This window comes from Aedes albopictus, chromosome 2 (assembly GCF_035046485.1).
Source record: "Aedes albopictus strain Foshan chromosome 2, AalbF5, whole genome shotgun sequence".
NCBI classification, from domain to species: Eukaryota; Metazoa; Arthropoda; class Insecta; order Diptera; family Culicidae; genus Aedes; species Aedes albopictus.
This window is the reverse complement of record NC_085137.1, coordinates 255,198,814-255,225,764: the sequence shown is the minus strand read 5'-3', so window position 1 is coordinate 255,225,764 and position 26,951 is coordinate 255,198,814. Positions and strand designations below refer to the sequence as shown.

The window sequence follows — 26,951 nt, the reverse complement described above, 5'->3', positions numbered from 1 at the left end:
ACATTTCAGAAAGAATTTAAAAAAAATCTGACGAAAAATCTAAAGGAATTCCTGAGAGAATTTAAAAAAACAGGAATATTTTAAGAATACATGGATGGATTTTCTGAAGAAATTCTAAACCCCTGGTGCAAACCTCTTGAGATATTTTTGGAAGAAAAAAATCCTGGAGAAATCCCCTAATAAAAATCCATAGAGAAATTCCTGGAGGTACTCTTGGAATCTCTGCAAGAATGTCTTCCAGCCTTTCCATAAGGATCCTTATAAAAATCTCAGACAGAATCTGTAGAAAAATTTCTTAAGAAATCCTTGGAGCAACTTCTGGAAGAAAAAGTCTTGAGGGAATATCTAAAGGAATGTATAGAAATCTTGGGAATTTCCTTAATAATCTCTTGTAAAATTTCTGAAGAAAATTCTTTAGAAAGCTTCTGAAGAAAAGTCGAAAGAGTTCTGAATTTCTAATTCAGAATGTAGGTATACGTGAATCATTATCTAAAAATAAAATTCATGGAGCATGTTTGAGAAAGTTCATGGATGGTTTTCTAAATGTAGGCTTTGTAACATCTATCAGTACTCGCCAAATTCATTTAAATAAACCTTCTAAATAATTATATTCAAAAACAAATAAAACCAAAACGTGAACACATTTCTTTCCGTGTATATAGTCACATACAATCCACATTGAAGCTTTAAAGCTTTCGGTCTATGTATACTAGTGCTGCCACCTGGAAGTGGAACAGCTCGAGTTTAAGTATGTCGGCAAGTTTAGAATTTCAAGTTATACAATGTATCAATGGTTGCATATCAAAGGGCGAATTGACCAAACTGTAGTTAATTTTCTTACTGCGCAATTTCCACTCCCGTGGAAAATTCCGACCTTTTTCCTATTTCCAATCAGCAGAAGACTTATAGAAAAGTGTACAGCTTGCAGAGGAAATTGCGTCTCAACTATTAGGTATCAACCAATTTGTATCGCGAGCGCCGTTTCATTTTAAGTGGAGTGCTCGATTCGATAAGTCGACTAATTTGTCGGAGTAATATTTTACTAGTGTTTCGAACAGTTAGTAGTGATTTGAAATTCAAACTAAAATCGAAGTAATTTCCGCGATAGTGTTTAAACTAGTAAGTGTGATTAATTATTGAAATTAATATTACAGGTTTTTTATAAGTTTAAAGAATTTCAAAAATTAATTGTGTACCAACCGTGTGTTCATAGAACTGGTTAGTTCAGGTAAGCCAATGCTAAAATTGACCTTGAGTGAAGAAGTTTGAGTGATTTTCCAACGTTGAATAGGCTACGCCCATCCAACGAGGGCGGCTTGTCCTGATTTGGGCCACATTTCCGAGGACGAGTTGGACATCTCACGGGCCGATACTGCTAGTGCGAGTGCTATTCAAGCTCCCAGCCAGAACCAACCACGTGTTTCGAGTGGAAGACCCTTCTCGAGGGTGAAGTTCGAAGCTGAAGGACTGTCCGCGTGCTAACGGCCAGTTTTTGTCACGTTGAGCGGAGACCAGGTAGCATAATTCGAAGTCGGTGTCGGCTTCAATATCGGGTGTGTCAGACTGCTCGAATCCTGGTCCGTTTTGTAAAGTGGGACGACTCTGAGCCTCAAACACGTGCTCTACACTCCACTTCGGACAGGGACGCCTCTACCCTGGAATTGTCGTCACCCACGGGCCCAGCTACTGTCCCATCAACGACGGCCGACGGCGGAACTGCTTCTCGAAACTATTTGTAACGAAGTAAGTCGCTCGAACCCAGCTTGCCCGCCGAACGTGGACCTGCTGTAAGTAGCCATCGTAGGACAGCGTGGGAGCCCCACCGTTCCAGGCCAAGGTCAGATTAGACTAGTAATTTCCTAGGAATACAGAAGAATACGTTATTAACAGTGTCAAATCGAGCTAGTCGTGACGTCACAAAGTTATAGTTAGGTTTTCTTGAACTAAAGTCGATATTTCAATAAAAGCTTTCCCAATTTGAAACTGTAAAGCTTATAACAAACCTGAGGAGTTTTGTCTTTTTGGGATTCGATATTGGTTGTAATAAAACTGATTAATTCGATTTTAGTTCACGCTCCACTAGCCCGTGACGTTTGAAAGATTGAGCTGATTATCAAATTGATTGGTCCAGTTAGCTGAGACACCAAACAACTGCTCGAAAGTACAAGAGTCTTCTAAGTTTTAAATTTCCTTTCAGACATTTTTGTGCCTTAAGAAAGTTTGCTTTATCCGTTGGGTCAATTTGTTTTCAATTCTGTCCGTTAGTAACTGTTTGGCCTGCTCTGAGATAGCGGTCTCTTGCCGGGATATAAATCCGAGTTAACGGTCCTTCCAAATGAAGGGGGCGCTTAAGCCGTTAGCTTAGCGATACAGGAGGATTGTTACATTTGGCGCCCAACGTGGGGCCCGAAAAACAGTTAATTCTGAAAGTTTGAATTAGTTGGAATTTGATATTTTTATTGTAAATAATTTTGATGTAAATAGTTGGTTATTAATTGGATTTTAAGTTGCCTATTCTGAACTCAATTAGATTCGTATCTGGTTCTTTTTAAACATAGTCAATTGGTTATTTTTCTTTTCTTGTATTATAATTTAGTCGCGTAATTTCGGTAAAATTAGTTCGTAACTTCGGTTTTTCGTGATTTAGTTCGTTCGGTAAGTGAATTGCGATTTTGAAAAAGTGAATAAGTGATTTTTTGGTTAGTTTAAACTTTATAGTGAATAAGTGTTTTTTTTTTTTTTCAAAAGTGAATTCGATACAATTTGGTTTGTTTGACATGGAGACTTTTAAACTAAATCCAAATCATTTAGATGAGAGTGAGGTGAATTACGAACTCGCTGTGCGAAATTGTACTATACTTGGTTCAGTCGAAAATCGTCGACGGGATCTACGCGTGGTATTTCGTGACCCGGATTCGGAAAGGTATGTTAGAGTGACGGAAGCAATGATGAATGATGATCTGCGTGAAGTGCCGAAGAAGCTGAAGGAGATTGCGGATTTGCTGAACGAAGGACCGCATCCAACATGTTTCTCCCGCCTGGTCCATTACTACCTTCGTATACGTAGGTACACTCCGCGTACGGCCCAGCAACAGGAGGATTTGCGTTGCTTGTTGGAAATGATTTCTAAAATTTCGGCCAAATATTTTGCAACGGGTTTGGACGAATCTGGCGGATATGAGCCGATCGCGGAATCCACCACCCGAGGGAATCCGTCTGGTGGAGATACTACCGTGGTCCAGATGAACCAGACAATGGATCAACCGTCGATGAGGTCCAGTATGGCGTTAAATCAAACAACGACGACGCACGTGCCGCGGAACCCAGGCTCTCCGTGGTTAATGAGTTGGGATGAAACTGAAGGAGCTGAGGGAGGAACGACAGAGCAATCTGGACGAGAGATGTCGAAAGTGATACCTGCGTTAGTAGAAGACTTGCTGAATTTCCGTCATGCAGAACAGTCTACAGGCACCGTCCCACGCCAGGTCGAGTTCTTCAATGATTTACAATCGAGTCCGTGGAGTCTTCGCGTTCCATCGTTACGTCCGGGAGAGGTTCCGAGATCTGGTGTGTCTACAGGTACGCAGGAGATGAGTGCAGAAGCTTCGGGTCATCCAAGGAACCGAAATCAGCCAGAGATTCGGATGTCCTCGCCGCCATTCGAGGGGGTGTCGGAAGATCCACGTGTTTCTGAACATCAACCCAGTGAGTCAGCCCGGTATCCAGACACCGCTCGTGTTGGTGGGCCTAATAACGAATACATTCATGTCTCGGAAATCGATAAGTACATCAAGAGGTACATTGATCAGCTAATTGGTCTAGGCGTGCTTCCTTACCAGGGTCGAAACCAGCCCGTGGATAATTTGACCGAGCAGATGGCTAATACCAGCATTCGTCCGGTAATCAACCTGAGCCACTCACGGTATCCAAATCGTTCAGAGGTAAATCGGAGCGGTACCCCGGTTCAACGAACGCTGCCTGATCCTTCGCCACCGTTACAGCTGTCCGGATACCCTTCGGGGACACGTCAAACACTTGGCCCTGAATCGTTTCCAGGGATTGAACGAAACGCTGCCTACGGTGAGCCTCCAATGCACAGGTCCAGGTGTTCGACGCCGCGGAACGAGCCAACTGCGAATGTTGGGTATTCGCCCGGCATGCAACGAAGTTCGTTCCCCTTGCCATCCAGCGGATTCTCCCGACGATTGCCTCATCAACAGTGTAGTATCATTGAGAAGTGGCCAAAGTTCACCGGTGATTCTAATGCTGTTCCGGTAACCGATTTCCTACGGCAGATAAACATACTTAGTAGATCGTACGACATTTCTAAGGATGAATTAAGGATGCATGCCCATTTGCTCTTCAAGGACAGCGCGTACGTCTGGTTTACTACCTACGAGGAAAAATTTACCTCCTGGGAAGTATTGGAGGCCTACTTGAAAATGAGATATGACAACCCGAACCGCGACCGTATTATTAAGGAGGAAATGCGCGCTCGCAAACAGCGACCAACTGAGTTATTCAGTGCCTATCTTACGGACATGGAGATGCTAGCCCAGCGAATGATCAAGAAGATGTCGGAGGCTGAAAAGTTCGAAATCATCGTGGAGAATATGAAGCTTACCTACAAGCGCAGACTCGCTCTCGAGCCTATTCACTCGATTGAGCACTTGGCTCAACTCTGCTTCAAGTTCGATGCCCTCGAGTCCAATTTGTATTCATGTTCAGTTCAACCTCGTCCCACTGTCCATCAAGTGGAATGTGAAGAGGACGGTATCGGAGAACAGTACACCGACGAAGACTTGGATGAAATCTATGCGTTGAAAGCAAGAATTGGTAACAACATCAGCAAGACAAAAACTCGTTTTGAAAGTACTTCGGATAGGACTAAACAATCGATCTGTTGGAATTGTCAACGTATCGGGCACATGTGGAAGGACTGCGATAAGTGTAAAACAATCTTTTGCCATATTTGTGGTTTGACAGACACTACAGCCTACAAATGTCCGAACAAACACGAGTTGGGGCAAAAGGAGGAATTGCCAAAAAACGAGTGAACGAGGTCCATTCGGGGAATCCTTGTCCTCGAACCTCAAACCAAGAGATTCCCAAACCCCATTACAGCGTATTCAACAGTATTCATCAAATAAACACAAAATTCCATAGGTGTCCTCACGTAAAAGTACGAATACTTTCCGAAGAGATTGAAGGATTAGCGGACACGGGCGCCAGTTTATCTATTATCAGCTCCGTAGAACTTATCAACAAACTAGGCTTGAAGATCCATCCAATATCTATTAAAATATCTACCGCCGATGGAACAGCCTATCGATGTTTAGGCTACGTAAATGTTCCTTTTTCGTACCAACAAACAACTCACGTGATCCCAACGATCATTGTGCCAGAAGTAAAAAAGATACTGATTCTTGGTGTGGATTTTTTGACTAAATTTGGGTTCCAGTTGGTTTCACCAATGAACGAATCTCTGGACAACGAAAGTGGTAACCAAAATGTCCCTGAGTTGACGTATGTGGAGGATTATTTTGGAGACCGAACCGAAAGAATTTGCTTTCAACTAAATCCTTGTCCAGACGCTAATCCAGTAGGCAAGACGGAAGAAATTACTGATGAGAGTTTGGAAATGCCGACCATAGAACTACCAAAGAAATCGTTAGAATCAGTTGAAGATTTGGTTACAGAGCATGAGCTATCGAACAGTGATCGGAAAGCACTATACCAAGCGATTAAGAAGTTACCAGAGACAAGAGAAGGACAGTTGGGTCGTACGGCGATGATTGAACACCAAATAGAGCTTCTCGTAGACGCGAAACCTAAAAAGGTTTCCTATTATCGATGGTCACCGAGCGTTGAGAAGGTTATTGATGCGGAAGTCCAGCGGATGAGAGATCTTGGAGTCATCGAGGAATGCCATGGCCCAGTCGACTTTCTCAACCCACTCCTTCCCATTAAAAAGCCAAATGGGAAGTGGAGGATCTGCCTCGACTCAAGGAGACTGAATGAGTGCACCAAGAAAGATGACTTCCCATTTCCTAATATGATGGGAATCATTCAGCGACTACCAAAATCTAAATTCTTTTCCGTCATTGATTTGTCGGAGTCCTACTATCAGGTACCCTTGGAAGACTCAGCTAAAGATAAAACCGCTTTTCGCACCAATAAGGGCTTGTTCCGGTTTGTAGTTATGCCCTTTGGATTAACTAATGCACCGGCGACGATGGCGCGATTGATGTCTCGCGTGTTAGGGCATGATCTCGAGCCCTACGTATATGTTTATCTTGACGATATTATCATTGTCTCGAACAGCCTAGAAGAACACATTCGTCTAATCCAACTGGTTGCCGAAAGACTTTGTAGGGCAGGTCTGACCATTAATTTGCAGAAAAGCAAATTCTGCCAAAAGAAAATCACGTATTTGGGATACGTTCTATCGGAGGAAGGCTTATCGATGGATGTAAGTAAGATACAACCTGTGCTCGATTACCCGGTCCCTCAGACCGTAAAGGATGTACGCCGTCTTCTCGGACTTGCGGGATTTTATCAGAAATTTCTGTCGAATTATTCTGAAATTACCACGCCAATAACGAATCTGCTCAAGAAGGGATCCAAGAAGTTCGCATGGACAATGGAAGCAGACGCCGCTCTACAGAAGTTAAAAACCGCATTAGTGTCAGCTCCGATCTTGGCAAACGCGGATTTCAACTTGCCGTTCATTCTCGAGACTGATAGTTCGGACCTAGCGGTAGGTGCAGTCTTGGTTCAGGTGCAGAACGGAGTACGAAAGCCGATAGCCTATTACTCAAAGAAACTGTCAAGCACCCAACGCCGTTACAGCGCAACAGAACGCGAGTGTCTTGCTGTACTTCTAAGTATTGAAAACTTTAAACACTTTATTGAAGGTTCGCAGTTCATAATCCAAACGGATGCGATGAGCTTGACTTTCCTGAGAACCATGTCGATCGAGAGTAAGTCAGCAAGGATTGCGCGGTGGGCCCTCAAACTCTCCAAGTACGACATGTTACTGCAGTACAAGAAGGGCTCCGAGAACATACCCGCAGATGCGTTATCCCGTGCGGTAAACCAGATTGAGGTCGTCGTTTCAGATCCATACATCACTCAACTAAAACGGATGATAGAAGCCCAGCCAGGAAGATATCCAGATTTTCAAGTTTGTGATGGGAAGGTTTACAAGCACATCCCCAACGCCCTGGTTACGGAAGACCCCTCGTTCCGATGGAAATATGTGGTTCCGGCAGTTGAAAGACGTGGAATCATTCAGGCGATTCATGAAGAAGCCCATCTTGGGTTTGTCAAAACGCTCGCGAAAGTTCGCGAGAGGAATTACTGGCCACGGATGGCCGCTGAGGTGAAACGCTTTTGTAGCCAATGTGAAGTTTGTCGAGAGTCCAAAATACCTAACCTGAATGTCAGACCAGCATGCGGGAAACCCAAACTGTGTTCCCAACCCTGGGAATTAATCTCTATGGACTTCTTGGGACCGTATCCACGGTCGAAGCGAGGAAATATATGGTTACTCGTCGTTAGTGATTTCTTTTCAAAGTTCGTCCTAATTCAGTGCATGAGATCTGCAACCGCTGCTGCTACCTGTGCCTTCGTTGAGAACACAATCTTCAATGTGTTTGGAGCGCCACGAATCTGTATCACAGATAACGCTACTGTATTCAGATCGGAATTGTTTCAAAAGATGCTTTCGACATACTCTGTTACTCATTGGCCATTATCGGTTTACCACCCTAGCCCAAACCCTGCTGAGCGGGTAAATAGGGTAATCGTGACAGCGATACGTTGTTCACTGAACCAGGATAAAGACCATCGAAATTGGGATCAAAATGTCCACCAAATCGCCAAGGCGATTCGAACGAGTGTTCATGAGAGTACCGGATATACTCCATACTTTCTAAACTTTGGTAGAAACATGGTCAGTAGTGGAAGTGAGTATGGGACCTTGAAAGAAAGCGAGCCGCCGAAAGAGCCCCAGCAAACAGCTGAAGACATGAAGCACTTACATCAACAAGTACAAGAGAATTTGCTTAAAGCTTACCAAAAATACAGCCATCCCTACAATCTTCGTGCCAATTATCGTCACCAATTCCAAAAGGGAGAAGTGGTGTATAAAAGGATGGTTCATCTTTCCGATAAGTCCCGTAACTTCGTGGGGAAATTCGCCAACAAGTACGAGAAGGTCCGAATAACGGAAGTATTGGGTACAAACACTTACGCTTTGGAACGACTTGATGGGCAGAAGATAGCTGGAAGTTATCATGGTTCATTCCTAAAGCGTGTCTAAAACCACAAGCTATGACGGCCATCTAACAGATGTGCATAAACCATCCTCATAACAAAATACTCTTAGAGGTCATCAACTACGTCCAATGTTCGAGATGTCAGCTAGTCTGTTTCCTCACATTGTTGACTAACACAGTTTGTTCGTATGCACTTTACAGCTATGTCGGTACATCACTTCGATGTTCATAAACTATCGTATTTTGTCGACAAACACTCTCAGAGGTAATCTTTTTGTCCAATGTTCGAGAAGTCTCCACATAGTTTCCTCACATTGCCTTTATTAATATCTTCGTCAAACAAACCCCTAAAATATTTAAAATTTCTATTACATTTGTATCCATTTATGTTAGTTGTGTAAGTGTGGAGGTGCATCAGATGCAATCCTGTCGGTTGGTCGGTTGGCTAGCGTTGACCTTGACCTACTGACCCATATCACATTCCATCTTTGTTGTCCAATAACCCGGTTTTTCAAACTCATAGTTTTGCACTTTACACCAATAGTTTCAATAGATATTCCATTCCAAAAGATCACTTTACCTCTTAATTTCAGTTTACCGTTGATTTCATGCAATTTCCGTCCATAATTATCCGCGTTTCGAAGAAAATCCGCAAATTCCGTCGTTTGATGCAGCTGCCATACCGTTTAGTTTTTTGTCGCGTTTGTTTTTGTTTCGTTTTGACGTTTTTGGTAAGAGCTTTCGAAACTGAAATGCTTTCGTGTTTACCCGGTACTGAAAAGTCGGGTTCGTTCAATCGTTTTCCGTCGGTTATGTTTTCCGTGTGACTTGACTATGTCATTTTGAATGGTATGAATGAGAATTTATGATTTCGCGTAGTTAGTTTAGAAGTTAAGTTAGAAGTTAGTAAATTATAATTCAGACAGATGCTCTGAAGGAATCGGTTAGAAAACCATCTGCTCAGATATTTCTGAGGTCAAATCGGGTATGTTTCGTAAAAAAAAAAAATGCTCAGATTTTTCTGAGGCTAAATCGGTATAGTATCATTCTCAGATATTTCTGAGGTTTTGTCGGTGAAACCAGTAAGGGATTGTTAGGAAAGATGAATGAGAATTAGATGAATGAGTTGGGTTCATAATGGCATTGTTTAGTTTTTTTGTTTGTGTCTGTAAATTTAAAAACATATATAATAATAATGAATAGTTTTGATGAGATTAATTTATGAAAACAAAATACAATCAATTAAGAAGTTGTACTCGCGTTTTAAACTAAAAATTTTGAAAATTTTGTATAAATTTTCAAAATTTTTTTTATTAGCATGGGCGAATGTAACATCTATCAGTACTCGCCAAATTCATTTAAATAAACCTTCTAAATAATTATATTCAAAAACAAATAAAACCAAAACGTGAACACATTTCTTTCCGTGTATATAGTCACATACAATCCACATTGAAGCTTTAAAGCTTTCGGTCTATGTATACTAGTGCTGCCACCTGGAAGTGGAACAGCTCGAGTTTAAGTATGTCGGCAAGTTTAGAATTTCAAGTTATACAATGTATCAATGGTTGCATATCAAAGGGCGAATTGACCAAACTGTAGTTAATTTTCTTACTGCGCAATTTCCACTCCCGTGGAAAATTCCGACCTTTTTCCTATTTCCAATCAGCAGAAGACTTATAGAAAAGTGTACAGCTTGCAGAGGAAATTGCGTCTCAACTATTAGGTATCAACCAATTTGTATCGCGAGCGCCGTTTCATTTTAAGTGGAGTGCTCGATTCGATAAGTCGACTAATTTGTCGGAGTAATATTTTACTAGTGTTTCGAACAGTTAGTAGTGATTTGAAATTCAAACTAAAATCGAAGTAATTTCCGCGATAGTGTTTAAACTAGTAAGTGTGATTAATTATTGAAATTAATATTACAGGTTTTTTATAAGTTTAAAGAATTTCAAAAATTAATTGTGTACCAACCGTGTGTTCATAGAACTGGTTAGTTCAGGTAAGCCAATGCTAAAATTGACCTTGAGTGAAGAAGTTTGAGTGATTTTCCAACGTTGAATAGGCTACGCCCATCCAACGAGGGCGGCTTGTCCTGATTTGGGCCACATTTCCGAGGACGAGTTGGACATCTCACGGGCCGATACTGCTAGTGCGAGTGCTATTCAAGCTCCCAGCCAGAACCAACCACGTGTTTCGAGTGGAAGACCCTTCTCGAGGGTGAAGTTCGAAGCTGAAGGACTGTCCGCGTGCTAACGGCCAGTTTTTGTCACGTTGAGCGGAGACCAGGTAGCATAATTCGAAGTCGGTGTCGGCTTCAATATCGGGTGTGTCAGACTGCTCGAATCCTGGTCCGTTTTGTAAAGTGTGAAACGAATCTCTTCGAGCCAGGTTTTTCTGCTCGCTAATTCCAGACGGGAATCGGCCAAAGCCCCAAGCTGCTGGTCTTGAGCCGACGGCTGCTTCCGGGGTGGGCACTCAAGGCCTCTTCTTGGTAACCTGGATCTCAGGGTCGTTGAGGTGGTCTTGGAGAATTCCTAGGGGTTGGTGTGGTGAAAAGGCGGACAATACAAAGTGGAACGGACAATGGAAAACAAGATTTCTAACATAACAAAAATTAAACAAATAAGCTGTGGTTCAGAGGGCCATACACAATTTATTGGAGAAATCAAAACTTAGTACTTTTGGTATATATTTAACTGAAAAGGGGGGGGGGTTACAATTGGTTCGAGCTCACCGGTACGTTGCGGCCGTTGCTGCTACTGCTGTCGGGTGCTGTGGACGCTGCGGATTTCTGGCATCTTGCTTCTTCACGGTCTTCACCTTCTTCTTCAGGCATTTTGGATCTTCTCTTCACGCTTCTTCTTCTTCTTCCTTATGCTCCTTCTACTCATTTTCACTATTCCCACCGTTTTCGTGGGAGCTGTCGGTAAGGCCATATAGTATAGGCCATTGTTCCATGTCCGGGGAGTGGTACACACGCGCGGTTTTCTTCCAGTGATCCATCAAGCGAGCCGGCACCTTCGTTCAGCGGGACAACCACAGTCTTGACGTAACATCATTATCACCGTTAAACTTTGTCCGCTTGACCACTCACTACACTATAGTCTTACACCACGGGCTCGCTTGGTTATTTTGAGCACATAAATGACCACAGTGAGAATAGCGCGGCTAGAACTTACGTTTTTAATGCCATGTGGTGCCGAATTATTTTCTAACCGTTTGTGGTGTTGCTCACTGCGATCGGTGCTATTTTAATGCTCGTAATTTTAAGTTTTAATGATGTTTAAGCTGTGGGTTTGCATTTTAAACTTTTAAAACGATTTAATTTGTAAGTTTTAAGTAGGTTTAGGATTTAGTCACTACTCACTTACGGGGAACTTAGGTGGTTAGATCATGTAAAGACTAACGCACCTCCCGACAAGACCTTCACTCCTCCGGACTCTCCAAAATTCAACCACCTCTTTCTTCTTAGGTTCCTTCCTTTTTTCCCTCTTTTCCCGAATGTTCCAGGAGTCCCTTCTTTTCTTCAACGAAAAAGGTGACGTGGAACTTGATGTCATCTGAGTGGCAGTCGTCGTAACGATGAGTTCCTTACACTCTAAACATACATTGAACAATTATAAAAGGTGTCTTGTGACTTTAATTTAAATCCCGATTGAGGCTACATGCGAAGCCTTGACAAAACCTAACGGACACTTGTTTTCCTTTTTTTTTTTAATAAATAGTCTGGTAATTGTATATAAATAAATCTGAATAAATATGTAAATAAAGTATCTAATAGTGAATAGTGGATAAATAAACGAGGTGAATAAATAAATAAATAAATAAATAAATAGAAATAAATAAATAAAGCATCTGAATAATAAACAAATCTACAATCGGAATATGTAAACAGAACGAAATAATCAAATAAATAAATAAATTAATACATGAATGAAAAGACACCTTAAGCTACTAAGTGTAAAATAAACATAACTCAAACACACAACAGTGGAGACCAACATTTATGATACACTTAGACATTTAAATAAATAATATAAATATACAATATTCAATAAAAAAAAACAATAACAATAACATGCTCTGAACCAACAGCTAGCCTTTCCACCACACAAGTCATTGTTACCCAAACGGTTGGTAACAATTTTCCCCGAGTCGGGTTAAAAAAAATCGAAGAAGTCGATTTTTTTGTTGACTTTCGACGGCACTAGTGGAGTCCATCTTCCGTCCAAACCGGTCAAAATCAAATTCGGATGCTGCCATTGAACTTTAACAAATCGGATTTAGAAAGATTTAATGTGGAGATCTCCTTTTTGCGTCAGAATAAATCAGTTGCCACTCCGTCACAATCGTGGAGAAGAAATCTGAATTAAGTTTCCCATCGCCAAGCCTTTTGCTGACTAGAATTTTATTATTAATATCAATTACTTTATTACTGCAACTGTGGAATAAGACCAAATTATTATTTAGCTGTCTCAGTTCCAGGTTACCAAAACGTCACAAGTACTGAACTTGGACTAAATTTTACATGACTATTTTACCTACTACGGAAAGAGACAAATTACACAGTCTCAGTTCCACTTACCCTATCTACACGACGGAAAGAGACGAAAATACTTTAACACAGTCTCAGTTCCACAATATGAAAGTTAAACGGAAAGAGACACAAATATTGACAACTATCTCAGTTCCACGATACGAAAACGTCACAAGTGCTTTACTCGGACTAAACAGGTTAAAATTCATTATATACTACGGTTAAAACTTATTGATAGAAGGGCCCATTAAAATAATTTAAAAATGTCTGCGTGAGGTATCATTATCAACTGTGAACTCCCACGCTAGAGTTACAGAGATTGATACCGTGAAAGTGTGAATCAGCTCACTCATTTCGTATTTCTTAATTACTCGCTCGCATCCTGCGAGAGAAGACTGTAGTGAAAGTACGATGAGTGAGACTGTTCAAATTTGCGTGAGTTCAGTCGACATATCGGCGGTCGACATATATAGTGGGCTGCGTACCCTGTGTACTCCTGTACCGCACAACCCTGTAAGCGAATGACATTTGCTCGTCAAAACAGCTCACAACGATGAGACGGATAATTGACACACATATGTAAACATAGCAATAGAGATTTCACAATGATCTTTTGGTATGCTTGAGGTAATTAACTAATAATTATGTGTTTTATTATTATATTTTAGGCTTTACCCGATCGGCTGATGAACGGAATAGTGAAGTGTTCTATGGCTACCGATAGGTTGAAAATTCTGTGACCGATCTGGTCGTCTGCTGACAGTAGGAAACGTATAATAAAGATCTAATGCACTGTCGCAGCTGCTGCCTAATAAAAAAAAGTTTTTCTGGTTCCATTTGAGGATAAACTAGTGACAAAATGTGTGATATGTGGTGCATGCTATTGAAGTGATGGCAGCTATGCTGCTCGAAATGTCATACAGCATGCAAAGACATATAAACATATTTTATGAATGAATAAGCGAAATAAACTCAATGATAATGAAAAGGAAAACAGCATGCAATGAATGTTTTTTTATGTGGATTTATGAGGTGGTGGATTTCCTCATCTCGTTGCTTGCAATATATGTTTGAAGGAAATAAGAATGTATTTATTGAATTTATTCAGGTGAATATGTTTTTCCCTCGAATTCACTCAAAAGGAAAATAAAAAAAAAACAATTTGCAAAATTTGTTTCTAGTACATTTTATGGAACGGCACAAACAAAACTAAACATTGGGCAAGTAAACCAATGTATTAACCAGTTCTTTAATGAATTTTAACTCAACTTTACATACATTTACTCAACACATTAAACACTTTGAAACTTCTATAAACAATTTTAAACTATTTTTGGAACCTAATTCACAGTTCTTATCACAGATTGTTAGGAGGCTAAATACTCTTGTTATCATCACTCGCAAGGAGTTCCATTTTTCACTTTCTTCTATCTTCAAAGCTATTAGATCTCCGAGCTGCATACCGACCTGACGACCAAGCAAGTAATTTCGCGAATGTGAATGAGTGGAATTTTCTCCGGGGGACCGTATGAAAAAGGGCTTTACTTCAGGCCAAAAGGAAAGCACTTTTTCTAAAGATTTTGCGTTGGGCGCCAATTGAAACGAATCTCTTCGAGCCAGGTTTTTCTGCTCGCTAATTCCAGACGGGAATCGGCCAAAGCCCCAAGCTGCTGGTCTTGAGCCGACGGCTGCTTCCGGGGTGGGCACTCAAGGCCTCTTCTTGGTAACCTGGATCTCAGGGTCGTTGAGGTGGTCTTGGAGAATTCCTAGGGGTTGGTGTGGTGAAAAGGCGGACAATACAAAGTGGAACGGACAATGGAAAACAAGATTTCTAACATAACAAAAATTAAACAAATAAGCTGTGGTTCAGAGGGCCATACACAATTTATTGGAGAAATCAAAACTTAGTACTTTTGGTATATATTTAACTGAAAAGGGGGGGGGGTTACAATTGGTTCGAGCTCACCGGTACGTTGCGGCCGTTGCTGCTACTGCTGTCGGGTGCTGTGGACGCTGCGGATTTCTGGCATCTTGCTTCTTCACGGTCTTCACCTTCTTCTTCAGGCATTTTGGATCTTCTCTTCACGCTTCTTCTTCTTCTTCCTTATGCTCCTTCTACTCATTTTCACTATTCCCACCGTTTTCGTGGGAGCTGTCGGTAAGGCCATATAGTATAGGCCATTGTTCCATGTCCGGGGAGTGGTACACACGCGCGGTTTTCTTCCAGTGATCCATCAAGCGAGCCGGCACCTTCGTTCAGCGGGACAACCACAGTCTTGACGTAACATCATTATCACCGTTAAACTTTGTCCGCTTGACCACTCACTACACTATAGTCTTACACCACGGGCTCGCTTGGTTATTTTGAGCACATAAATGACCACAGTGAGAATAGCGCGGCTAGAACTTACGTTTTTAATGCCATGTGGTGCCGAATTATTTTCTAACCGTTTGTGGTGTTGCTCACTGCGATCGGTGCTATTTTAATGCTCGTAATTTTAAGTTTTAATGATGTTTAAGCTGTGGGTTTGCATTTTAAACTTTTAAAACGATTTAATTTGTAAGTTTTAAGTAGGTTTAGGATTTAGTCACTACTCACTTACGGGGAACTTAGGTGGTTAGATCATGTAAAGACTAACGCACCTCCCGACAAGACCTTCACTCCTCCGGACTCTCCAAAATTCAACCACCTCTTTCTTCTTAGGTTCCTTCCTTTTTTCCCTCTTTTCCCGAATGTTCCAGGAGTCCCTTCTTTTCTTCAACGAAAAAGGTGACGTGGAACTTGATGTCATCTGAGTGGCAGTCGTCGTAACGATGAGTTCCTTACACTCTAAACATACATTGAACAATTATAAAAGGTGTCTTGTGACTTTAATTTAAATCCCGATTGAGGCTACATGCGAAGCCTTGACAAAACCTAACGGACACTTGTTTTCCTTTTTTTTTTTAATAAATAGTCTGGTAATTGTATATAAATAAATCTGAATAAATATGTAAATAAAGTATCTAATAGTGAATAGTGGATAAATAAACGAGGTGAATAAATAAATAAATAAATAAATAAATAGAAATAAATAAATAAAGCATCTGAATAATAAACAAATCTACAATCGGAATATGTAAACAGAACGAAATAATCAAATAAATAAATAAATTAATACATGAATGAAAAGACACCTTAAGCTACTAAGTGTAAAATAAACATAACTCAAACACACAACAGTGGAGACCAACATTTATGATACACTTAGACATTTAAATAAATAATATAAATATACAATATTCAATAAAAAAAAACAATAACAATAACATGCTCTGAACCAACAGCTAGCCTTTCCACCACACAAGTCATTGTTACCCAAACGGTTGGTAACAAGTGGGACGACTCTGAGCCTCAAACACGTGCTCTACACTCCACTTCGGACAGGGACGCCTCTACCCTGGAATTGTCGTCACCCACGGGCCCAGCTACTGTCCCATCAACGACGGCCGACGGCGGAACTGCTTCTCGAAACTATTTGTAACGAAGTAAGTCGCTCGAACCCAGCTTGCCCGCCGAACGTGGACCTGCTGTAAGTAGCCATCGTAGGACAGCGTGGGAGCCCCACCGTTCCAGGCCAAGGTCAGATTAGACTAGTAATTTCCTAGGAATACAGAAGAATACGTTATTAACAGTGTCAAATCGAGCTAGTCGTGACGTCACAAAGTTATAGTTAGGTTTTCTTGAACTAAAGTCGATATTTCAATAAAAGCTTTCCCAATTTGAAACTGTAAAGCTTATAACAAACCTGAGGAGTTTTGTCTTTTTGGGATTCGATATTGGTTGTAATAAAACTGATTAATTCGATTTTAGTTCACGCTCCACTAGCCCGTGACGTCTGAAAGATTGAGCTGATTATCAAATTGATTGGTCCAGTTAGCTGAGACACCAAACAACTGCTCGAAAGTACAAGAGTCTTCTAAGTTTTAAATTTCCTTTCAGACATTTTTGTGCCTTAAGAAAGTTTGCTTTATCCGTTGGGTCAATTTGTTTTCAATTCTGTCCGTTAGTAACTGTTTGGCCTGCTCTGAGATAGCGGTCTCTTGCCGGGATATAAATCCGAGTTAACGGTCCTTCCAAATGAAGGTGGCGCTTAAGCCGTTAGCTTAGCGATACAGGAGGATTGTTACAGCTTTGAAAAATTTCTGGAGGAATTTCTATGAACAAAAGTCTGAAGAAATTATTAGATTGATTTCCGAAACAATATAGGAGTTGTGTGCTAGTAGTGAACCCAGCGCCTATAGTGGACCCCCTACAGAAAAACCCAAATATAAATGCCCAAATCAACGATTTTCTGGCAACTTCCACTGGGGGAACATCAATTACATTGCTCCACAGCAGTTCCTGGCAAACAAAATTCGATTATTTTAACTTTTTAATAAATGTAAACACTCAAAAGGGTCCACTATAGGCACATTCAGGAGGGTCCACTACAGGCTCCATCGGCAGCATGACAGCTGACATGGAAATCAAATGGGGGGTCCACTATAGGCGCCAAGCTGTTTGTAAATAACCCCATCGGGGTCCATGATACGCAACACCGATGCGCATTTTCAAATGCGTATTTCACTGGAATAATTTATTAATGTTGTATATTTGACGGTCTTAACATAAAGAGGGGACATGAAACTTGTTACAAAATTTCACTTTGGAACACTTCACTGACGTAACATAGCTAAAAAGCCGCAGAAGTAAATTTCGATGGCTTAGGGGGTCCACTACTAGTACCCAAACCCCACGCATGATTTTTTTTTTTTTTTGAAAGGAATTCTTGACGTGTTTTCTAAAGGAATCTATGCATCATTTTTGCAAGACTTTCTTGGAGAAATTTCTGGAGGACATTCTTGAATCTAAAGGAATCCCTAGAAAATTTTGAGAAAGAATTTCTGACTAAATATCTTTAGGATTTCCTGGGTGATTTTTTAAAGTAAATGTACGAGAAGTTTCCAAAGGAGTCACTGAAAGAATTTCTTCAAGAATTCCTGGGAGATTTTTTCAGGAACTCGTGGAAGATTTTTTAAATAAAGCCTAGGATGGACTTCAGCAAGGGTCCATGAAGAAATTATCGAAAAATATGTGGAAGTTTTAAAAAAGTAATCCTTGATGAAATTTGTAAAGAAATCTCTGGAGGGAAATCTGAAGATATTTCTGAAGAAACTATTAGTCGAATTTATAATAAAAGACATGGGAGAATCCCTCGAAAAATTTGTGAAGGAACCACAGTAAGATTTTTTGACAGAACTTCAGATTTTCAAAAAAAATCCCTGAAGTATTTTCTAAAGCAAACCACAGAAAAAAAAATTGAAAGAAATCCTTGGAAGATCGTTTAAGAGAATACTTAAAGAGATTTTCGAAGGATTTTTAGGGAAAAAAAAACTATAAAAGTTCTGGTGAAATCGAACAAATTTTTGAAAGAATCCCTCGAGGAATTTCTACTCACATTCATGGATATTTTTTTTTAAATGGAGGATTTTAAGAAGTAAATCATGCAAGCTGCTTTGAAATTTCTTGTGGAATTTGTAGAATAGGAGGAATGTCTAAACAAATCCCTGAAGAAAATTTCCTATTGAGTCCATGGAAGATTTTTTGAAATGATCTGTGAGGGATTTTTTTTGGCCGAATACACGGACAAATTTCCTAAAAATTTTTATAGAAAGTGTTTTTAACTATGTGGTTGATTTTCCAATAGATTCTCCAAACGAATGCCTAGAGAAATTTCTGAATAAATATCCAGAGGAATTTCTGTAGTAATCCCTGGGCGAATTTCTCAAACAATCTCTGGAATGATTTGTGAAAAATCATGAAGGAATTGGTGAAGCAATTCATGTCTTTTTTCGAGAAAGAATTCTCTGGGACACTTCTGGACGAACACATTGAAGATTTTCTGAAATAATCTGTAACATGATGATTTGATTTGGGAAGTTTTCTCCGGAGACCGTCGTAAATAAAGTTGACAGTTCTGGGTTACTGCTTGTCACGAATCTCTAAATTTCCGAAGGAACCCCTTGAGGAATTTCAGCCTTTTCTGAAGCAATTCTTAAAGAAATTTCAGGGTAAATAAATCCTCGGATACCTTTTAATTTTAAATCCCTGAATGAATTTCTAAACTTTTCAAATTTTGGGAGATTTATGCAAATACTGTTATGGTGTACAAAGGATGGCCAAAATGTTTGGGATTGGCAACTTTTTTTTCTCCCACAAAAAAATTCAACATGCTTAACTGTTTATAGAGTGCATCAAAAAATCTCAAATTTTGACAGTTTGTCAACCTATTATATGTGCATCATTGGTACGAATTTGGGCTCTAAACACTATTATTTAGACAACTAATTTTCGGACTATCATATCTCGGAAACCAGTGAACCGAATTGAATGAATTTTTTAACGTTCATCAACAATATATTCATACCTAATACGACGTTATAAAATGTAAAATTTTCATACGGCGAATTAAGTTATATCGGGTTGAAATTTTTACCCATATCGAGAAAAATAAGTCAAATTTACAATACCACACAAAAATTACTAAATGTGTTCTTTGTTCAATCTAAATAGGCTCTGAAATATCTGATTAGAGATAACTTGAGAGCAGAAGTGGAATATCTTTGGATATCAACACTAAAACTTATTGACACTGATGTAAAAAAAATACATTTTTTTCGAGAAAAATCCAAAAACTGTCAATCTATGATAACTTTTTTCAATGTTTAAATAGATTGCAAAGCATATACATATTGTTAGTGTACGTTAAAAATTTCATTCAATTCGATTCACTGCTTCTGCTTTCCGAGATATGACAGCTCAAAAATGACTTGTCTAAAAAATGGTGTTTTACCCGAACAGTTCTAACTTCGCGAAAGATTAATTAATCGAGTCCAAATTTGTACCAATGATGCACATATCAAAATTTGAGATTTTTTGATGCTCTCTATAAAAAGTTATAGCATGTTGAACTTTTTTGTGAGAAAAAAAAGTTGCCTATCCCAAACATTTTGGCCATCCCCTGTATGTTCATTTCTCAAAATATTGTCTTCTGAATCAACCACACACATTTTTGGAGATAAAAGATTTCGATCGTAACATGCTAGCGAGAAAGTAGTATATTCGTTATTTAGCGAAAATTACAAATATATGCCAACAACTCCTAGCCTTTTATCGAAAACTCAGTTTTCATGCTGTTTTTATATGTTTTTGTATATTTTGGTATATGTACAATTGAAATAAAAATAAAAATAAAATGCTACGATTTTATGTAAAATCCATTTCGAAAATTGAAATGTCCACTAAATCTAGGTATACCTGTATAACGAATTGAAATTATCGTTCCTTCTGTTTGGGAGGCACAGTGCAAAGATTCACAGTGCAACAAATTCAACATTTTAAACTCACTAAAACTAAAGTTTTCGGAATTATTGAACGCTAAAAACTACCCGTTAACCAAGAAATGACATAGCCTTGGCCTATTAATCACGCAACTTCCGTTTTCTCCATCTCTTCCGTTCCAGTAACCGACTCTCGAGGCTATCATCACTCTCTTCATTACCAACAGCAGCAGCAACAGCAACAACAACAACAACAACATCACCATCACCAACCCCAGCATCAGCATTCATCGCAGCATACTACGCCAACAACGCAGAAAAAGAAGGGTTTCTTTAAAAGTTTTTGGAAAAAATCACGTCACTATTCGCTAGAAAAGCAGTAAGCCGTGCCACATCCAAGCCGTAACGGCATGGAGACGCCCGGTTGGTAACTTTTGCTAGGCTAGTGGAACGAAAAACAAACACAGATATTTATACGCACTGTATTTGCGGCGGGTGGAAGTACTTTAACCAAAACTCTAACAAACAGCAATCTCTTATCTATTGGCCTAACCAAAAAAAAAGAAAACAAAAATAAAACACTGAAACAGAAGTTAAACAAACAAACGCACGAGCGGGAGAAAATGAAACGAACTGTATAACAACACAGCGTAAAACTTTTAACGGGATGCAACACATCAAGATTATTATCACTAAGGATACACCTACTACTGTACTGTTATATGTAGGGAAAGCGAGCGAATAGCAACCAAAGATTCAACACATTTTGTCACTTTTGGTAAGTAAAAATAAGTATCTGCAGGAGAAGGGGATGAGCGGGACATGCGAGCGATAGACTGGTCCGAAAGTAACATTAAATGTTATCGTTGAGGCAAGCAATCACTAACGGTTATTATTGAACCCATGGTAACGCCCTTGGCTACTAAGACCGTTCGCAAAGCTGTTTTATTTTGTATGGCGAGTTTTAAAATTTTTAAAACTCGCCATACGAAATAAAACAGCATTGCGAACGGCCTAAGTGTAAGGAAAAGGGTTCTGGGACTGGAACCTACCACGACGCCAACGAAACTATGGAGAAGGGGTCTCGGGCGGCCTAATTCTGCAGCTACGGACTTCGTGACTCGTTCTTTTAAGAGCATACGGTAAAAATTGTGCACGCTAGATGTAAGGGAAAAATCCCTTAACTATTCAATGTCGTAATCAACATGATCAGAAGTGATTTTCCTTTGAGATCGCAATGCTGTCAGTGTTGATTTGAGGACCAAAACAAACCCACCAGAGAAATCAACAGAAAATCCCTTCGATTTGCACTACTGTAAAAAGCAATACGATCCAAAGTGAAAAGTTGTTGATTTGGTAATGACTGTTTTGGGCATGAAAATAAAAATAGATGACAGGCGGTAGAAAGTGCTTCGCTTCGATTTGCACCTCTCTAACAGATGTGAAGCAGTGTAGTGGTAAAATAGTTGATCGTGACTCTAAAGGTCCTGGTATCGAATTTGGGTGCGGCTGTACACATTTTTTTTATATTTTAGTTCTCAAATCAAAACATTGTCAACAACGAATTGATGTGAAGTTACATTAAAATTGAAGAGGCATTGGATGTTCTTTGTCAAATGATATGTAATTGATAACAAACTGATTGAACAGTAGTGCGAATTCAAGTGCCAATCAGTTTATATCACAGTGCAGATTTTTTACGGTGCAGACCAAGGTATAGGCACAGACAAACAGACGTAATACTTGCGATATTTCCATCGACCACGCTTTTAACGATCATTTTAAATTTTCATAGTTGTGGCTTTCACAACCAGAGGCGCGCGCATCATTTTTCTATGCGTTTGACGTTTCACACTAGCGCCTTCTGTCGACGATATTGCACAACAGAGTGATTCGTGCATCTTTTCCACCAGGTGATGGTAGTGTAGACTGAGCGATGGATTTCCACGAAAATCGTTCAAGCTGTTACGTCTGTTTGTCTGTGGTATAGGGCACTGCATTGTTTTGTATGGGATTTACGTTTGTTGGGTTTGTTTACTAAACGATAAAAAAAAACGTTTTCGAATACATACATGCAGTATTCTCTTCTTTCGAACATGAGCGTTTACTAGTGTAGAACTGCCAAAACTAATCTTTTACGCGTAATGTTGAACAGTCTTACTCAACGCTGATGTTCTGCGTAGAAGTTTCAGATTAGTCAGAATGATTATCCGGAAAGTAAGTTGAATCCGGAAGAATCTGGATACCCGTGCTAGAGCCATGCATTTTCGGTGAGCCCACGATTACGTTATGAGGTTGCAAATTCTAGATGGATGAATCTCCAAGGACTTCTCCAGAAATTTCATCAGGGAAGCTTTCTGGAACTATTTTAGGATTTCTCAAATTATTCCTTCTATATTCTTTCATGACTTTTTTTTCCTGCCTTCAAACATAAATTCCTCATGGAGGATCTTCCACATTCCTACCGGCATTTTATCAAAATTCAACATTTTTTTCTAGAATTCCTACTTGAGAATCTTCCACGGTTCCTGAATTCCGACCGATTTCGTCTTATTTTTTCACTGGGATCTTGTAGGATTTATTCCACAGTAAGGTGGCCCACACTTAAGAAAAACAAAAAATTCGAGAAATGCAAATTCTTACCTCCTAAATCAGTTGTTTTGGACTCCCAGAAGCTACGTTCAAAATTTGAGCAAAATCAATGGGATGATTACTGTGTACATTTTTATTGATTGCTCCCAGTTGGCGCCAGCAGTAAAAATTGCATGCAAGAACTTTTATAGCATCTAGTTTCCAGCGCTGACAGCCCGGCAGCGACACCATCGCTTGTATTCAATGCATCGTTTGTGCTACTCTCGGTTTTCAACTTTCTCAAATTCTCACCTCAAGCTCACGGAAGCATGGTAGTCAAGAACTGTCAAATCGTATGGAAAAATCGCGAAACACATTAATTGTTAGAAAACGGGATAGTTTTGTGAAAAGTTAGTGAATAGAAATCAAGAATGGTTTGAAAAGACAACTTTCTATGTTTACCTCGTGTTCCGGAACAACTTCTTCACCGAGAAAATTCGATTTTACTACCACACAAAAAAGTGCCATCTGTGATATTTTAAGTTTGGAATGTCGATGTATTAAGCCTAAGGGAGCGCTCAAAACGCTTGAAGTTTGTATGGGAAAGCTTGGCCAAATGTATGCAGAAATTTTAAGTTTTCGAATTTTGCCGCTAGGTGGCGCTGTAAGCCCAACTAACAATTGCAAGTCACTAACAAACAAGCTTGCTGAATTGTTGCTTAATAATGGTAATGATAGCTGAACTAAAATTATGCTCTACACATTACTGTTTAAATGACTTTACAATTGAAAAAGTAGTCAATGTTCGACTTTCCTCATCGGTATCAACAATGATAAATTAAAACACTTTTCAAAAGTTTAACAAGAAATTTATTCGACAAGCATTGATTCCTAAACAAAAGAGTTTAACAAAACATTTGTCTGCATCTTATTAAGCTGATGTATCGATAAGCATATGCTCCTGAACAATGTGCTTTTCACTTGTCAAATAAACGCCTTCAGCCCGTCATAGTTGGACTCGGAACTTTGTTCGGATTATGGGATAAATCATGGCTAAAACTGTTTAGACAACCAAGTTATTAAATAACTAATATTTTAAACGAATCACATAAAATAAAACAGAATATAATTGTGTAGTTTAGCATTGAGTGCCAAGAGACGTAATCAACGTAAAAATGAGGCATTCATTTATTATTATAAATCTGTAACAAGATATGTTGTACCTATATTATAGTTTTTATCTTCCGCAGCAGTTCAATTGTACGAGACGCTTGGATCAATGCATTTGACATTTCCGTGTTGTCGTGTTTACTGAATATTGTTCCCACAGTCACCTACATAGATAACCAAGCAGCATTCATAAATCGACACATTCCAAGTATCTTTAAACATCCTTATGCACTATTTATTGAACATAATATCAAGATTCCATGACAAAAGCATAAATGAAAAAATTGCTTAACGGATCTTCGACTGAGAATGAGTAGATAACCCGAACAGATGCTGTAGATGCACCATGTCCAAGACCATACCGCACCACATATTGTCATACATTTTTAAAGATCGATATTTAATGATAAAAATAAAAACATATTCATATCGCAATTAGTACGTCTGGAAACAATATCTTCAATAACTACCAACACTTTTTGGCCGCATTCGATACAAGTTTTCTCACCGTGCGATAAAAAAACTGACAGCGAAATCAGAATGGAAAACACGTGTTTTTTGCTGAACAACTGTTGAAGTATGAGGCGTTGTTCAGTTGATAACCACGTGCTGTGCTAATTCACCACTGCTGAACACAAGTTTAGGAGTGATCATTATTAAATCATGGGACGATTATGTTTTGCTTTGGGTACTGCATCTCACCATCTCTAGGATGGCGCAGATAGGAAGGCATGCGGCTGGCAATCGACAGATCTCGAGTTCTAATCCGGATTTAGGTAATTTTATATGTAATTCTTAATTCATAATAGGTGTTCTCAATACAAAAGCAAATAATTACTCTCGTGAGAGTTCAACATTTTTGCATTTTATTTATTTTCAGTCATTTTTGCCAAAGCCGAACAACAACTTTTCTGTGCATTTGTAAAACGCTTTGAACAACAAAAAATTAAGTTATTGCACAACATGATGCTTAATAACTTCTCCAAATTTGTGTGAACAAAACCCGAACATAGGTTGAACGTGAAAATAATTCAAATGTTATTCATCATGATGCTGAATTAATTCGTCATAATGGTGCCTGTTAAATGAGTGATTGTAAGTTGGGAGCGTTCAATAAGCAAACCCTTTGGTATTATTGTAGGTTACTATATGCCAAAAAACTTTATCGAAGACCGCAAAGTGATCCAACGTCTGTGGAAAAAAGTTATATCCTAGGTAAAGTGAGGATAAACTTTATTGTTGTTTTTCCAATACATGTAAAGGAATAATATCAATAATGAAATCTCAATACTTTGCCTAGGGTATATTTTTTTCACAGCCATCGGATCACTTCACGGTCTTCGACAAAGTTCTATAGGCATGTAGAACCTTCGACAAAGTTCTATAGGCATATAGTCACCTACAATAATACAAAAGGGATCATTTATTGAACGCTTACATCGTCACCTAGCGGCAAAATTCGAAAACTTAAAATTTCTGCATACATTTGACCAAGTTTTCCCATACAAACTTGAGCGCCCCCTTAGGCTCAACCGATATTGCTCAAATTTTGAACGTAGCTCCTGGGAGTCCAAAACAACTGATTTAGGAGGTAAGACTTGGCATTTTTCGAATTTTTTTTTATTTTCTTATACGTGTGGGCCACTCTATTCCACAGGTATAGTCCTTCGCGAGATTTCTCCCAAAGTTCCTTCTGTGTTTTCTCCAAGACATTTACGTGGGAATTTCCCAGGGTTTATCCCGGGATTTCTACAGGAGTTTCTCCCAGGATTTTTCTAAGATGATATTATCGCGGGATTTGTTTTAGTTTCTGCCGGGAGTTTCTAAGGAGTTCTCCCCGGATTTTTTCTCAGAGATTTTTGAACGATTAATATAATAATGTCTACAGAAGTTATGCCTGAAATTTCTGCTAAAGTTCCTTTCGGAATTTCTTCCAAAGATTTTCGTGGTATTGCTCCCAGAGTCGTTCTTGGGATTTCCACCGAAATTCCTCCTGTAATTTCTCCAAGAAATTGTCGTGAGCTTCCTCGTCCACAGTTTTTCCCAGGTTTTTTTGCGTAAAAGTTTTCGCGAGATTTTTCTTGGACTTCCATTCTTTCGGAGTTTTCCAGGAATGTATCTTAGAAGAATCCTTTCGGTGGACATCCCAAAGGTGTTTTACAGAGTTTTGCCGGACTTATCATGGCCTTTCTCCAAAGATTTCTTCCGGGTGCATTCACGGTTCCTTTCGGGTTTTCTACAGGTTTTATTGGTAATATTTTCCATGGAGTTCTTCCCATCAATTTCTTTTAGTGGGTTTTCAAGGCTGGTCGTTGTTTCCAAGATTCATTGTTGTGATCTTTTTGAGATTTCTCTTCAGATACCTACTCCGAAAGCTCTTCTCCTGGGATGACCTACGAAATTCCTTGTACGAAATCTCCGAAGAAATATTGGAAGAAATCTTGATAGAATCTCGCAAAAACTGCGAGAAGAACTATTTTAGAAATAACGAAAGCAACTTTAGAAGAAATTCCAAGAGAAACTTTAAAAAAAAAACAAAAAAACTTGTGCGAAAATGTAAAGTAAATTCTAGGAACGAATTCTTTGAAAAAAAAACCTTCGAAAGAAAGAATCATGATAAACCTGAAAAATTATTTGAGAGAAAACTCTAGAGGATCTCTCCAAAACTCAAGTCTCACAAAAATCCCGTAAAAATTCTGAAAGGGTCTCCGGCAGGAATCCACAACCTCTGGAAGAAATTTTTAAAAGGAACTCTGGGAGCAAATTCGGGAAAATCCCTGTAAATAAATCTAGCGAGGAACTCCTGAAGATATCCACAATGAAACTCCGACAAACCTCCAGGAATTCAATAAAGAAATCGCAAGGAGGAGAATTGAATAATAAATTACATAAGAATTTGATGAGGGAATGGCGGTATCCCGTGAGGAATTTGAGGAAGATTACTAAATAGAATTCCAGAAAAAATCGGAACGAAATTCACATTTTTATGCCGCGAGCTCGAATCAAACCAAGTTTGCTGCCGCCAC

The 26,951-nt window shown here is 39.3% G+C and overlaps 1 non-coding gene across 4 annotated transcripts in view; it reads left to right on the top strand.

Moving 5' to 3' along the window:
- The window catches only part of LOC109428242 (mucin-2), a 362,414-nt gene extending 341,611 nt beyond the window's left edge, over positions 1–20,803 (top strand). For all 4 annotated transcript variants that reach the window (XR_009997698.1, XR_009997700.1, XR_009997699.1 and 1 more), the window contains one exon: positions 20,368–20,803. This is a non-coding gene — a transcript (mucin-2). The remainder of the gene's footprint in view (positions 1–20,367) is intronic.
- Positions 20,804–26,951: the final 6,148 nt, after the last annotated feature.